The sequence below is a fragment of the Podarcis melisellensis genome (genome assembly GCF_964234715.1).
Source record: "Podarcis melisellensis genome assembly, chromosome: 7".
NCBI lineage: Eukaryota > Metazoa > Chordata > Lepidosauria > Squamata > Lacertidae > Podarcis > Podarcis melisellensis.
Genome location: NC_138539.1, coordinates 89,193,784 through 89,208,378, shown reverse-complemented (window position 1 = coordinate 89,208,378; position 14,595 = coordinate 89,193,784). Strand labels below are relative to the sequence as shown.

At 46.5% G+C, this 14,595-nt stretch overlaps 1 protein-coding gene across 3 annotated transcripts in view; it reads right to left on the bottom strand.

Moving 5' to 3' along the window:
• CFAP61 (cilia and flagella associated protein 61) overlaps nt 1-14,595 on the bottom strand; it is a 177,446-nt gene that overhangs the window by 11,954 nt on the left and 150,897 nt on the right. The gene's annotated exons all lie outside the window — the stretch shown is intronic.

The following is a 14,595-nucleotide window of genomic DNA, read 5'->3' as shown; positions in this document are numbered from 1 at the left end:
GTATAAGCATATAAAATATAAGCATATCTATTTTAGTAACTACTAGGTGCTGTAATATAAAGTAATGACAACTAAGTTAGTAACAAGTAAACGTTATTTCCAAAGGTCAATTTACACAGCCTCTACACTTGCATACAAGGGTGGCGCTGTGGGTTAAACCACAGAGCCTAGGACTTGCTGATCAGAAGGTTGGCAGTTTGAATCCCCTCGACGGGGTGAGCTCCCATTGCTCGGTCCCTGCTCCTGCCCACCTAGCAGTTCGAAAGCACATCAAGTGGAAGTAGATAAATAGGTACCGCTCTGGTGGGAAGGTAAACGGCATTTCCGTGTGCTGCTCTGGTTCGCCAGAAGCGGCTTAGTCATGCTGGCCACATGACCCGGAAGCTGTACGCCGGCTCCCTTGGCCAATCAAGCGAGATGAGTGCCGCAACCCCAGAGTCGGCCACGACTGGACCTAATAGTCAGGGGTCCCTTTACCCTTTCACGTGCATAGGGCTGCCACACATTACCGGGATTTCAAAGTTGCTGCTTCATCAACGACTTTCAGGGTGTCCTGGTTTTCAGTTTTTGAAAGTAACCCTAATTTATAGAACTTGGACACCTTGCTTTAGTTCAAGGCAAACAATTCAGATAATTTGTTAGCAAGAAGCATAGCTGGAGTGGCCAGGAAAAAGAGCAGAGCTGTTGTGTGGATCAGATCACACAGTACAAGAAGGTGTAGTTTAAGGGCACATATTACATATGCTGGGATGTGGGAGGGAGGCTTTGTCTTGCAGGCTTCTGCCCCATCTTTCTGAGTAGACAATTCTGTATACAGTTGTGGATTAGCTTCAGCTGGAGACCAGGCAGAGGGTTTGATCCATTATTTCCTACTCAGAGCTGACCAACCGCAACCCCAGAGTCATCCGCGACTGGACCTAATGGTCAGGGTCCCTTTACCCTTTTAATTTAGGTTCATTAATCTCAATGAGTTTACCCAAAGTAAATGCAACCCCTGGTTTCCAGTCCGTAGGCTAGGAGAGACTCGATATGTTGGTGTAGTGTAATGCTGGAGCCAGTGTGGCACAGTGATTAGAATGTGGGACCAGGGGACCAGGGTTCAATTGCGTCCTGGGCCATGGAACTCACTAGGTGACCTGGGGCCACTCGCTGCCTCTCAGCCTAGTCTACCTCACGGGATTGTTGTATAAATTAAATGAGGAAAGAGAGGAAACGTTTATGCCACTTTGAGCTCATTGCAGGAAAATATAACTGCAATAAAGAAATAGTAACAGAAATAAATTGTGATAGAGTTTCAAACTGGCGAAAAATAGAAACCTATGAGGCCTCTCTCAATTCAACAGTGGTTCCAGGAGAATATGGGATTTTAATCATGGATAAAAGACATACAATTTCCAGACTATTTTGTTGAGCTAGTATTCCTCTTCCTATTATAATCAGAAGCCATGAAACAGATTTACTCCTGGACCCATCCACATTTACTAGATGCCAAAGGACAGTAACTACCTGAAGATCTCTGATTTGATTTGAGGTTTTGTAATAAAAGTATTATTAATAGTGATAACTTATTTGACTTTGTTTTTTATAACAGTTGCCTTGGCTTTAATGCTCCTTTTCATTTGCTTTCTACATTGCCAAAATATTTCATTTCCCCCTAACGCAGTGCTTTTTTCCAGGGGTACTCAGTACCAGTGTGTTATGTACTGACGTTCTCACCCTGGGCCAGCAGGGGGATACTGTAGATAGTTATGCAAATAAGGGATCGAAAGTGACGTTCAGTGATTGGATAGTTTTAGAAAATTGTTACAGTTACGTTGTACTGGAGCTCTATATAAGCAGGCTGGCTGAACCCTTCAGTTCAGTTCTGTTCTGGCCTGTGAATAAGCAAGAGCTGTTTGAAGAATCCGTGTGTCGTCTGATATGTTCACCCACAACTTAACACAGTGCCTCTTTTTTGTTGTTAAAAAGTGTGGCACTTACTGTAACAACTTCATGGTGAGTACCGGCACCTATTTTTCTAGAAAAAAAGTACTGCCCCTACACAACTTTGCAAAAATGACCAGATTGTATTTGGCCAAAATTTTGCTTTATACTCTGGTCATCTCTCAGCTCGTCTACTGCAACCTTCTTCTCCCTGTGAATTCCCTGTCAGTCCTCTCATTCTATCCAAAATTCTTCCTTGTTTTTTCTGCACACCAAAGGAAGTATTTACCAAGACATAATTGAGTAACTGGGGTCACGCTTGCTGGTTTGTGTACAGCACTCCCTTTTCCTTATGCTTCAGACTTGTGCACTCCCTTTCCCCCTCCCTTCCATAGTTTGAGATAACTGTAGGGTGGTATGATGTAATAAATGGGCAAACTATGGTTATTACAAATTATACCTTGCCTTCAAACCAGCAAGTGAAAGTGAGCTTTGGCGTAGTTTTAGCTTTTGGTTTGTAGGCAAAGTAGGGCAGCTGACCAACACAGCTTGTCCGATTCAGATGCCACAGCAAGAAACACTAATCCCAAATTATGGAACAGAAAGGGAAGAAGGCGTGTGAGCACATGTAGAAAGAGGGAGAGGGCGGAGGGTGTCAGCCTTCAGGAATTCTCCCAATTACTGAACGATGGTTTAGCAAGCACTTGCTTTGAGGATAGAAAAATTGTTATGAATAAAAAAGATCGATTAATTTTGGTACAATGAGCGTTTCTCATTTTACATGTCGTTAGTACTAATTACAGAGTTAACAGCTATTAATATTCATGAGTTAATGTTCATGAATATTCAAGAAGGGGGAGATTGCTTCTTTTAAAGCCGGTTCACATATGACCAGTGCCAATGAAAAAAAGGCCAGGGATCACATTCTCCCTGACACCCAACATTTACTCTGAACCAAGGTGTAAATCCGTAAGCCTTCAAGAATTCACAAGTCTAAGAATGCTGCTGCCTGAGGAAAAAGGGAAGGGACCAAATATTTTATTTCTTGTTTTGAATGTGTGTAAGCTGTTTCCTACTGAAGGAAGAGGTCAGGGGTCAGCAAACTTTTACAGCAGGGGGCTAGTCCACTGTCCCTCAGACCTTGTGGGGGGCTGGACTATATGGGGGAGGAATGAACGAATTCCTATGCCCCACAAATAACCCAGAGATACATTTTAAATAAAAACACACATGTCAGTGTTTGTAAAAAGCAAAAAAAAGAAGGAAAGGGTTCTGACCTCGCTTTGTCTCCTCAGCCTGGTCCTCGGACCCTTGTCGGCACAAAAGAGTCCACGAGAATATCCTTGCAGAGTTTTATTCTTAAAAGTCTTTGTGCAAAACACGACTGAATAACTATACACACCAGCACTAACCAACCAACCAACCAACCAACCCAAACACCAGCCTCAGCAACAAACTAACATTTCTCACTTATATATACAACTTGGTGCAGACCACTGGGTCATGCTGACCCAGCTTTATTCGCATTAAAGAAACAGCAGCCACTTTAGCCGTGACAACACATTCTACTCATGTAAAAACACGCTGATTCCCGAACCGTCCGCAGGCTGTATTTAGAAGGCGATTGGGCCAGATCCGGCCCCCGGGCCTTAGTTTACCTACCCATGGGCTAGCCTATCTAGTGCCCTTTGGGGTGGGACAGTTAACTGGAGAAGGCAGCTAAATCCCTTTTCTAAGGCTGTTCAGATTATGACAACCTTTTTGCACAAAGTGAAGTGCTGCTGGCTGAGGAGCTGCCATCCAACTGCTGCAAAAGAAAATAGATGCTGAAGAAGAAGAAGAGGAGGAGGAGGAGGAGGAGAGTTGATTTTGGGACATTTGAAGGACCTAAATTAGATTTTTAAAGCTTGGTCATTTTGTTTGACCAGCTCAATATTAATTACAGCCTAAAAAAACCCCCAACAACCTCTTGCATATTTGCTTGAGACTGTGGGTCTGCATGTCTGATATGCAGAAGCAATTACCGTATTTTTTGCACCATAACACTCACTTTTTTCCTCCTAAAAAGTAAGGGGAAATGTCTGTGCGTGTTGTCAGGGAACTGCCATCGGAGAGTCAGGTGGTGGAAGGGCTCAAGGAGGCTAGGAGACCCTCAGATGCTGAGGAAGGAACCAGCAGGGGGAGAGGGAGAGTTCCTGCAGAAACTCAGGCGGAGGAATGGCTCCAAGATGCTTCCAGTGAGAACAGCGGGGAGGGCTCAGGACCTCCACTGGGGACGCCTACTCCACGCAGGAAACTGTCACGCAGAGAATCCAGACGGAGAGTTTCCGTTAAGGAACTCTTATGTTGGCGTAAATTCCGGAAGCGCTCACTGACGGATTCTGCCAGCGATTGAGGTAGCCATGCACCCATGGCTCCGCGGACTGGGAGAGTTTAGAAACTGATTTGCAGAGCCTGGAGGGCTTAAACGCTTACGCACAAGTAGCCCCCCTAATCCCATAACAGCAATCCGTCAGTCTTTGACGCTACTTGTGCGAAGGAGAGGCATCATGAGCAACCCAGATGGAGCCGGAGGAGCAGGAGGAGGAGCTGGAGCGGGTCCAACTCTGGAGGAGAGAAACAGGGCTTTGGAACACCAGCTGGCACTGCTCATGGCGCGGCTCGAGGAAAGGAGAGCTCAGGATGCGCAGGGAAAACCCACCCCCATCGCAAGGAAGGTACCGGGGTTGGTACAGAAATTCGGGGGTGACCCACGGAATTACCAATCCTTTAAAACAGAGTTGCAGTACGCCCTGAATCTGCAGTTTGATGACTTTGCCGATGAGGAATCGAGAGTGGCTTTTGTGATTGGTCACCTCGAGGGGGGGGGGCGAGAGACTGGGTGAGGCCCCTGATGGCAGCAAATAATGACGCCTTAAAGGACTTGAGGAAATTCTTTATCGCAATGGACTTGATGTTTTCCAGCCAGATCGAACAGGCAGTTAATGGCGTGCAAACAGGGAAATCAATCCGTCCGGGAGTATTGGACACAATTTACCATGCTTATACATAAATTGGGGTGGGACCTATCTTCGGACCCAATTCAAATGTTGTTTGAAGAAGGCCTAGCCCCAGTGGTTAAAGACGAACTTTCCCGCGCGCCCCGTCCAGACTCCATGGATCAGCTGACTAAGGCAGCGCTTGCGATTGGAGCGCGCCAGGAGGCGAGGGCGCTGGAGAAGCGGGAAGGGAGAGGAGAGCGTTGGAATGATTTCCGCATTCCTGAGATGCCGGAGCAACCTTCCCCGCCAGTGGAACCGATGGAGATTGGGGGTGCGCGCGCGCGCGGAACTTCAAACGTCAACGAAGGGCGGAAGGAGGAGGGGAAGAGCACCAAAAAATGTTTCCTCTGCCTATAGCCCGGACATTTTGCCAGGGTCTGCCCACAAAGGAAGGGATGGCAAGGAATGGTGGGGGCTGTTGGGAGTGAGGAGGAGGGGGTTAAGGAGCAGGTAAAAGCCAACGCCTGGCTGCCAGCGACAGGGCACAGCAGCCAGGCCAAGGAGCAGTGAATGTGCCCAAGCCTGAACCCCCCGAGCATCCCTTGCCATAGAGGTGCTGCTAGAGCTGCCCAACAGACATCCACTCATGATAAAAGCCCTGCTAGACTCAGGCAGCTCCTGCAATTTTATGAGTAAGGAGTTTGCGTCAGAGCACCAGATACAGACACTGCCCTTAGGTAGTTCCTTGCAGGTGACCACAATTGATGGGAGGGAACTCCTGGGGGGAGAAGTAACCCAACAGACGGTTCCCATGACAATGAGGGTGGCAAGGCACACGGAAGTCATTGCTTTTCATGTAGCCACCCTGGCAGGGCCTCCCATCATATTGGGAATGAGCTGGCTGGCGTTACATGATCCGCTAGTGGGATGGCACCAGCGAACAGTCTCTTTTGGGTCCGCTCACTGCTTAGAGCAGTGTTTCCCAACCTTTTTTGGGCAAAGGCACACTTGTTTCATGAAAAAAATCTCGAGGCACACCACCATTAGAAAATGTTTAAAAAATTAACTCTGTGCCTATATTGACTATATATAAAGTAACTCTCTTTAATAGGAATCAAATAAACACAAAGAAAGTATTTTATAATTACTTTATTATGAAATAGTAAGTAAACAGAAATATGAAAAATTATAAAATACTTTATTCAGTGCGCAACCTGGGCCTGTTTGGCTGAACACAAAGCTGATATTCTGGCTGGAATCGAAGAAAGACACACACGTAGCTCTTCGTCAACAGCTCTCAGTCTCTCTCTGTATTTAGTTTTTATAGCAAATGAAGGAAGAGTAAGCAGGCTGGGGTGGGTTAAGTAAGGGCTGAAAGTGCCTAGATGAAGTGGGGGAAGCTAGAGAGGAGGTACATTCTGACGTTTGAGGATAGACTAGGTTCTTTATGTGAATGATAGGTGAGTTATTTGACAGATCGAACTGAGAGCAAGGTGTGGCTTGTGTAGCTGGGGTGGACATGAATGTTTTGTGCGATATCGATCTGCCAAGCTTGATCGATGAACCGTGGCCTTCCGGCGTCCAGCCGCTTCCTTCTAGCTGCGCAACTCTGCTGTCTTCTCAGCCACGGCTTTAGCAGAGTAGTGCACACAGCGGTGTAAAGCAGTCTTACTTCCTTCAAGCAAGCATACACAGACAGCTCCGTCTATTTACAGCTCTTTATTGAAACATTTCAGCAACAAAGTCCATCACTGCTGGCAGCCATTGCAAACATGTCTCTCTCTCTCAGATACACAGAGAGAACTGAACGTACAGGAAACAAGCTCCTCCTCAGCTTCTAAAACTGACGTCAGTAGGTGACGCACTCACTCAGAACACTTAACCATTTAAGTTCTGAACTATCACATGTTTGGGGTGCAAACCCCAGGCCGGCCAGGTCCGAGGGGGGGCAGGGAGAGACGGGCCTGCCTGCCTCTGCCTGCGCTGTGGTGTGTTTTGCCCCGACCGACGGACGGACCGACCTGCCAGCTGTCTCCGCAGTAGCAGCGCGGACTGGAGCTCCGTCATTCTCCCCGCCGGTGCCCGGGAAGGGGAGTGTGGGGCGGCCGCTGTGGAAGCGACGGCGTGCTCCTCCTCCTCCTCTTGCCGGGCTAGAGCCAGCCGGCTAGCGCTCGCCCCTCCTTGCTCGAGCCGACCCCGCCGCCGGGGGCCTTCCCGTCCTCTCAGCGGCGCCGCCTCGCGTCCTCGTCCGGGGGTTGGGAGGGGGCTGGGGGGAGGAAGGGGGCGAGGGGGAGCAGCCGCCGCCGCTCCTGAGGAGATTCTGAGGCGGTGGCGGGCGACGCGTGGCGGAAGAGGAGGGGTCCCACCAGCCCCGCGTTTCTCTCTCTCTCTCCCTCACGGAAACCTTCCCCTCAGCTTCTGCCGCTTTTTCTCTTCTTTCCCTCTTCCTTTTTTTTTTAAAAAAAATGAAAAATCTTTCCTTTTTCTCTTTTCCAGCCCCCCTCACAGAATTTCACTGCACTCGGGCGCCGTGGCGCGCAGGCGCACTGCTCGCTCCTCTTTCCGCGCAGGCGCCTTCTCTCGCTCTTTCGCCTCCTTTTCTTTCTCTCTCGATGGTCCGCCTACAAAGGAGCGAGGGAGGCGCCCGCCATGTTTGGATTTGCATCCAGCAGGAGATGCCGCCGCCGCCCCGCCTCTCGCCGCCCGACTCGCCCGCCTCCCTCCCATGGCACACCAGGCAACGTCTCGCGGCACACTAGTGTGCCACGGAACACCGGTTGGGAAACACTGGCTTAGAGCACAGCAAGGGAAGAGAACTTCAGGGGCTGGCTAGGGCAAGTCTTGCCGGGACGGCGATGGGGAAGGAGGGTGAAATACCACGACAATACGCAGACCTGAGCGAAGTCTTTAGCGAGAAGGAAGCAGATAGACTGCCCCCACATAGACCCTTTGACTGTCAAATTAACTTACTCCCGGGAGCCCAGCTACCAGTGGGCAAACTGTACGCCATGTCGGACAGGGAGATGCAGGAGTTAAGGGAGTTCATAGACAAAAACCTGAAAAGAGGGTTCATCAGGGAGTCAAGAGCGGTGGGGGGCAGCCCAGTGTTTTGTGGACAAAAAAGACTCTAGTAAACCCAGGTTGGTCGTGGACTTCCGGGCCGTCAATTCGGTGTCAGAACCAGTGGCCTTTCCCATGCCCAGGATTGACGACATCCTGACCAGGGTGAGGAAGGGAAAGATTTTTACCAAGCTGGACCTGAGGGGAGCGTATAACCTGATACGAATGAGGAAGGGGGATGAATGGAAGACCACCATTTTCACCCCCTTGGGGGCCTTTGAGTATCTCGTTATGCCCTTCGGACTACAGGGGGGCTCAGCCTGTTTCCAATCCTTCATGCATCACGTCCTGGGACCTTTGCTCTATAAGAACTGTGTGGCCTTCTTAGACGACGTGTTGGTCTACTCAGAGGACGAGGAGCAGCATGTCCGAGATGTCCGGGAGGTCCTACGCAGGCTGCAAGCAAACCAGCTGTGGGTAAAACTGGAGAAGTGCCAGTTCCATACCAGAGAGGTGGAATTCCTGGGGTACCGGTTGTCAGACAAGGGATTGTCCATGGATCCCAGCAAAGTCCAAGCGGTACTGGAATGGAAGACACCCAGAACCAGGAAGGACGTGCAGAGGTTCCTGGGGTTTGGAAACTTCTATTGGAAGTTCATCAAAAACTTTGTCCACTTAACGGCACCCATCACTGATTGTCTCAGTAGTAAGAAGAAATTCGCATGGACGGAAGAGGCGCAGCGAGTGTTTGAACGGCTAAAGAAAGCGTTCGCTTCGGAAGAACAGCTCTTGCACGTAGACCTACAGAAACCGATAAGGGTGGAAACAGACGCATCGGATCGAGCGGTAGGAGCGGTTCTGCTCCAACCGTGGAAGGATGCGTCGGACTGGAGACCGTGTGCCTTCTTCTCGCGGAAGTTGAATAAGTCCGAAAGGAACTACACCGTGTACGACAGAGAACTGCTCGCCATTTATGAAGCGTTTCGACGATGGCGGCACCTGCTAATTGGAGCGCAACACAAGGTCCAGGTGTGCACGGACCACAAGAACGGCCCAGGTCCTGAACCAAAGACAAATGCGATGGGCCCAGGAATTTTCCAAATTCCATTTTGAGATTCGCTACGTACCGGGGCCGGAGAACATAAGAGCGGACGCTCTCTCCTGAAAGCCAGAGTATATGGAGGGGGAGGGGGCGCCCGAAGAAAGGCATATCATCCCAGAGGACCACTGGGTGTGTGGAGCAGCATTGGTGGGGCAAAGAGAACTGGTAGAAGGGACAGAAAGCGATGAATATGCCCAAAACAAGCTCAGAGAGCTCAGGAGAGCTGGGGAGAACACAGGGGGTTTTGAAGAAAAGAACGAGGCGTTGTATTACAGGGTACTCAAACAACTGCACAACAGCCCCACCGCGGGGCACTTTGGACAACACAAAACCATGTGGTTAGTTACCAGGCAGTTCTGGTGGCCCAAAGTGAGGGAAGAGGTACGAGAATATGTAAGGGGGTGCGACCGCTGCCAGCGGGCAAAGGGGGAGAGGGCGGCACCGGCGGGGTTGCTGGAACCATTGCCCACACCCGAACGGCCATGGGAGGCAGTGTCCATAGATTTTATGACGGATTTGCCAAAATCCAAGGGGAAAACGGCAGTAATGGTAGTGGTAGACCTGTTAACCAAGATTTACCACTTTATTGCTTGCTCACATGCGGTCACAGCGGAAGAAACCGCCAGGTTGTTTGTAGAACACATTTTTAGGTTGCATGGCGCCCCCTTGAAGGTGGTCTCAGACAGAGGGAAACAATTTATGTCCAGGTTCTGGAGGAAGCTCATGAGCTTACTGCACGTAGAGGTCAATTTCTCGACCGCCAGACACCCAGAAACAAATGGGCAGGCGGAAAGGGCAAACGGTATTCTGCAACAATATCTGAGGTGTTATGTAAATGACAGAGAGAATGATTGGGTAGAGAAATTGGCCCTGGCCGAATTCGCCTACAATAATGCAGAAAATGTGTCCACCGGCATGAGTCCATTCATGGCCAATTATGGGTCTCACCCCAGGGCCTTTCCGGGGGAAGGAGGGGAAAGATGGAGCGTACCGGCAGCGGAACATTTTGTGGAAGAAATGGAAGCAATACATCAACAGCTGAAATTGAATTTAGATAGGGCTAAGGAAGAATACAAGAGACAGGCAGATAAGAGCAGAAGGGAAGGAGAGACCATAAGGGTGGGGAACTGGGTGTGGTTGTCAACACAAGGGTTGCCATTCAAGGGGGGTTGCAAGAAATTGAGACTGAAACGACTGGGACCCTTCAAGGTTATACAGCAAGTCAATCCGGTAGCCTTTAGGCTCAGGCTGCCCAACAACATGAAACTGCATCCAGTATTCCATAGGTCATTACTGTCACCATACCGGGAGGGGCGGGAAATTTTGGGACGTGAAAGTGAGGTTCTCGCGGCACCGCAAGTGGAAGAGAGGGAAAGCAGCAGTCATGTAGCAGAAATACTCGACTCTCGGAAGAAAGGTAAACAGGTGGAGTACTTAGTAGAATGGGAAGGGGAACCGGAGTCTGAAAATACCTGGGTACCGGCAGAAACGGTCAACGATGAGGTATTAGTAGAAATGTTTCATCGCCGGTTCCCAAGGAAGCCTCAGCCCTTGGCTAGGTTCTGGGAGGAACACTTCGGAACCACTGACGAGGAAGAGGAGTTCGAGTGGTTCCCAGAATCAGGACAGGAAGAGGAAGAAGAATCAGACGGGGAAGAGTATTCGGGAAGAAGGGACAGTAGTAGATGGAGAGCGGTTTTCGAGTCATCTGAAGATGAGGAGGATTCTTTCAGGGGGTTCCCGACCTCACCACCCAGAGAAGAGGGGGAAACAGGGGGTGAGGGGGGTCCTGGAGGGGAGGTGGATGTCAGGGAACTGCCATTGGAGAGTCAGGTGGTGGAAGGGCTCAAGGAGGCTAGGAGACCCTCAGATGCTGAGGAAGGAACCAGCAGGGGGAGAGGGAGAGTTCCTGCAGAAACTCAGGCGGAGGAATGGCTCCAAGATGCTTCCAGTGAGAACAGCGGGGAGGGCTCAGGACCTCCACTGGGGACGCCTACTCCGCGCAGGAAACTGTCACGCAGAGAATCCAGACGGAGAGTTTCCGTTAAGGAACTCTTATATTGGCGTAAATTCCAGAAGCGCCCACTGACGGATTCTGCCAGCGATTGAGGTAGCCATGCACCCATGGCTCCGCGGACTGGGAGAGTTTAGAAACTGATTTGCAGAGCCTGGAGGGCTTAAACGCTTACGCACGAGTAGCCCCCCTAATACCATAACACGTGTTATGGAGGGAATGCCTACAGGTGGCATGCCTACGGATTTTCCTCCTCTAAAAACTACATGCGTGTTATGGTCGGGTGCGTGTTATAGAGCGAAAAATACGGTAAGTAAAAACAAATGATAAGAATCAGGAAAATCGCAGCAAAATCAGGCAACAGAAAGATCTAAAATAAATTTCTACAGCCTGCTAAAATAAAAATGTCTTCAGTTTCTAACAAAAATGGCTTAAGGAGGGGGCCTGACATATATTCCAAATCTGAAGCACACTACAGAAGGAGTCCTGTCATTCATGCTTGGGATGGCACTGAGAGAGGAACTATCTGAATCCTGAATCCAGTAAACCCTCTAGCTAAATATAACCTGTGTTTCTCACCCTCAGTCTCCTATCTACAATACAGGGATAATAACTCTGATCTCAATGCATGTAAAAGCATTTTATGCAGATTAAAGGGCTAAATAAACACTAAATATTATTTAACAGTTTGCAATTGACATTCAAAAAGGACAGGAATATGGAATATACATTAACAACTGCTCAAAGGTTTACCTAATCAAGTTTAATTATAAATTTTTAGTACAAGGAAGCTTTTCAAATTCTAATCCCTGGATTTCTTGGTAGTCTAGCTGCTCATTAGGAGCACAGTTATTCATTAAAAACCTAGTGATGTAATACAGAAAATAAATATCTAATGCTTCCAAATATTCATTGGCCATTTATATTTATCTTTTATACATGTATGAATAGTATGATTCAAGGTTAGGATTTAATTCTAGCAGAATAGGAAAGCTGTTAGGGCTTTCATGTATTACTTTGCCTTTATTCTGTCTTTTCAAAAAATGCACACCTATTTACCTCTAATTAGGGTGCAAAGTGTACTGAGTGGCATTAGGCATATTCAGCCATGCTCACAGCCTCTCTTTTTGACAGAAAGGAAAATTGATGGCAACCTTAAGGAAGCCTTCAGGGTGAACTGAAGCGTTAAGGTGGAATCCTTTTCAATACAAACATGTCCTGATAATGCTTTGGAACTACCAGATTCCACAGAACTGCACATCATGTTCTGGCTTTGAGTAAACAACAAGCCTGATGTTTTGAACGTCTGTTTTACATCTAATCTTCATATTCAGCATCCATCCCAGGTTTAATATAATCCCTTAATTGCAATGAGGATTCTCTCTGTAGACTTTTTTAATGCATATATTTTATCAGTACTGTAAAAATAAAAGGAAAGCCACACACTGTGTGTCCCCCACCCTGCTTGCTTTAGGGATATCTTTGTAATATTTTCCCCCTATAACACTATAATTGTATAATTTAAGAGTCTATTACTCACAACTAACTAAGAGGCATTGTAAAAAGTTACTATTGTGTTTGGGTTGAAATTTATTATTAACAACTAGAATATAATTGGGAAAATATTGGAAGAGTTATTCAACTAGGTTTCAGCAAATGGCTGAGGAAAATGTGGCAGACTGCCTTGATGAATAAGTGAACATGTTTTAGGCATCTGTGAGACTGGAAAATACGCTCAACAGATGGTTTTTCTGTCACTTGATCTCCTTTTTTGTTGGAACAGGGTTAAATCTGAAGAATATTTACAGCCAGAAGTGTTAGTGATTTAATAACGTCTTGGATATATTTTGATTGGAAATATATTACAGGTATATTATGGGAGAGGTGGATTACATTTTCTATTAACGTTTGTGTTAAATTTTACTTGACTCAATTTGTTAATCTCTTCTTGTTTTTATCCTTTCTGTATGTATTTTCACTTGGTAAAATTCATTAAAAATGGAGGTAGGGGAAGAAAATTCTATCACGAAATTTCTTAACAACATTAGTAACATCCTCTTCATAGTCCAATGCAAGTATTATTATATGTACTTTGATTCTACCCATAACGATCAAATACCATACAAGTGTATGAGTAGATAGCATTTGGAAATATGAGAGTATTGCCAAACTCCTCTAGGTCTCACTTATATAGGATATGGGCCACAGGAAAAGCTGTTACACATGTAATATTTCCATGTATGACTCATTCATGTGTTAATCTTAACATGTCAGTAATCAATAGTCCAGGTGGGTGCAACACTAGCAAGCTCATGTTACATGCAATGGGCAAAGTGCATTAAAATACAACCAATTAGCCACGCAGAGCAAGCTTCCATTGGCTGAGAGATTACCAAGTGGTCTGCATCTGATTCAAATCATGCCTTTGGTACCTGCAACTAGACAAAGGGGATTGTGTTTGTATGTGTCCCGAGAAACAACTGGGAAGTGGGTACTGGAACTTGTACCTGTGCTGCATTGATAACAAATAGGACAGGGATTCATTTGTGAGTATGATTTCATTCTAAATCTCACTATACTTCAAGGAATGATAATCATCTGCATTGATATTCAAAAGTGCTTTACCATGCCTACTTTCCAAATTGCTGAAGCAATTTTACAAAACTGAAATCAATTTACATTTCCAGTGCAGTGGTAACTATCAAATGTAAAGGAAAAGCTCCATAAAAGTGTAGCTAACATCATGAACTCAACTGAGGTACAACAGTCTAACTTGTATATGCAATACAGGATAAGTCACACTGTTAGAACTCATAGGATGCATGTCTGTTGGGCCTAGTTGTCACTGTTAATTCAGAAATTTAATTAATTTTGAAACAATATTGCTATCATGAAATCTAGCTCTACAGGGTTGAAGCCTTCAACCTGATGAGTGCAAGGCAGTGAGAAAATTCATGGTTAGATATGGCCTCTAATTTAAAAGATAATTTGCATGTCATAGACAGGCAAAATAACTCCCAGGTGACAGCTGTTTTACTGAGTTCATAGGGCAATGGATTTTGTGTAGAGGAAAAATATAATCCTGCTACAAAAGGATAACAATAAGCACTCTTCAGCCTTACAAAAAAAAGAGACAAAAAGTACGGTATGCATTTGAAACTTAACAGTACTACTGACAAATTTTATTTCTTTATTAAAACAATTTATATACTACTTAACTACAATAGTCTTTAAGCAGCTTCTAAAGACACAATATAAAAAGAAAAATCAGCTAAAACTATAAAATAAAATTTCAATTAATATGCTTCCTGGAATTAAAAAAAACCCTTTTCAGAAGGAGTCGGAAGTTCAGAAGGGGTGGTATACAGTACTAACTTTATTGTATCTTTTTCCTAAACTTGTTATCTCCTCCAACCATTGGGAAAGCTACAATAAAAATTAAACAAAACAAGCCAAAACTAAATAAATAAGCCAATATAATATTTTTGTATTTCCTGCCCAAGAAAACTATACAA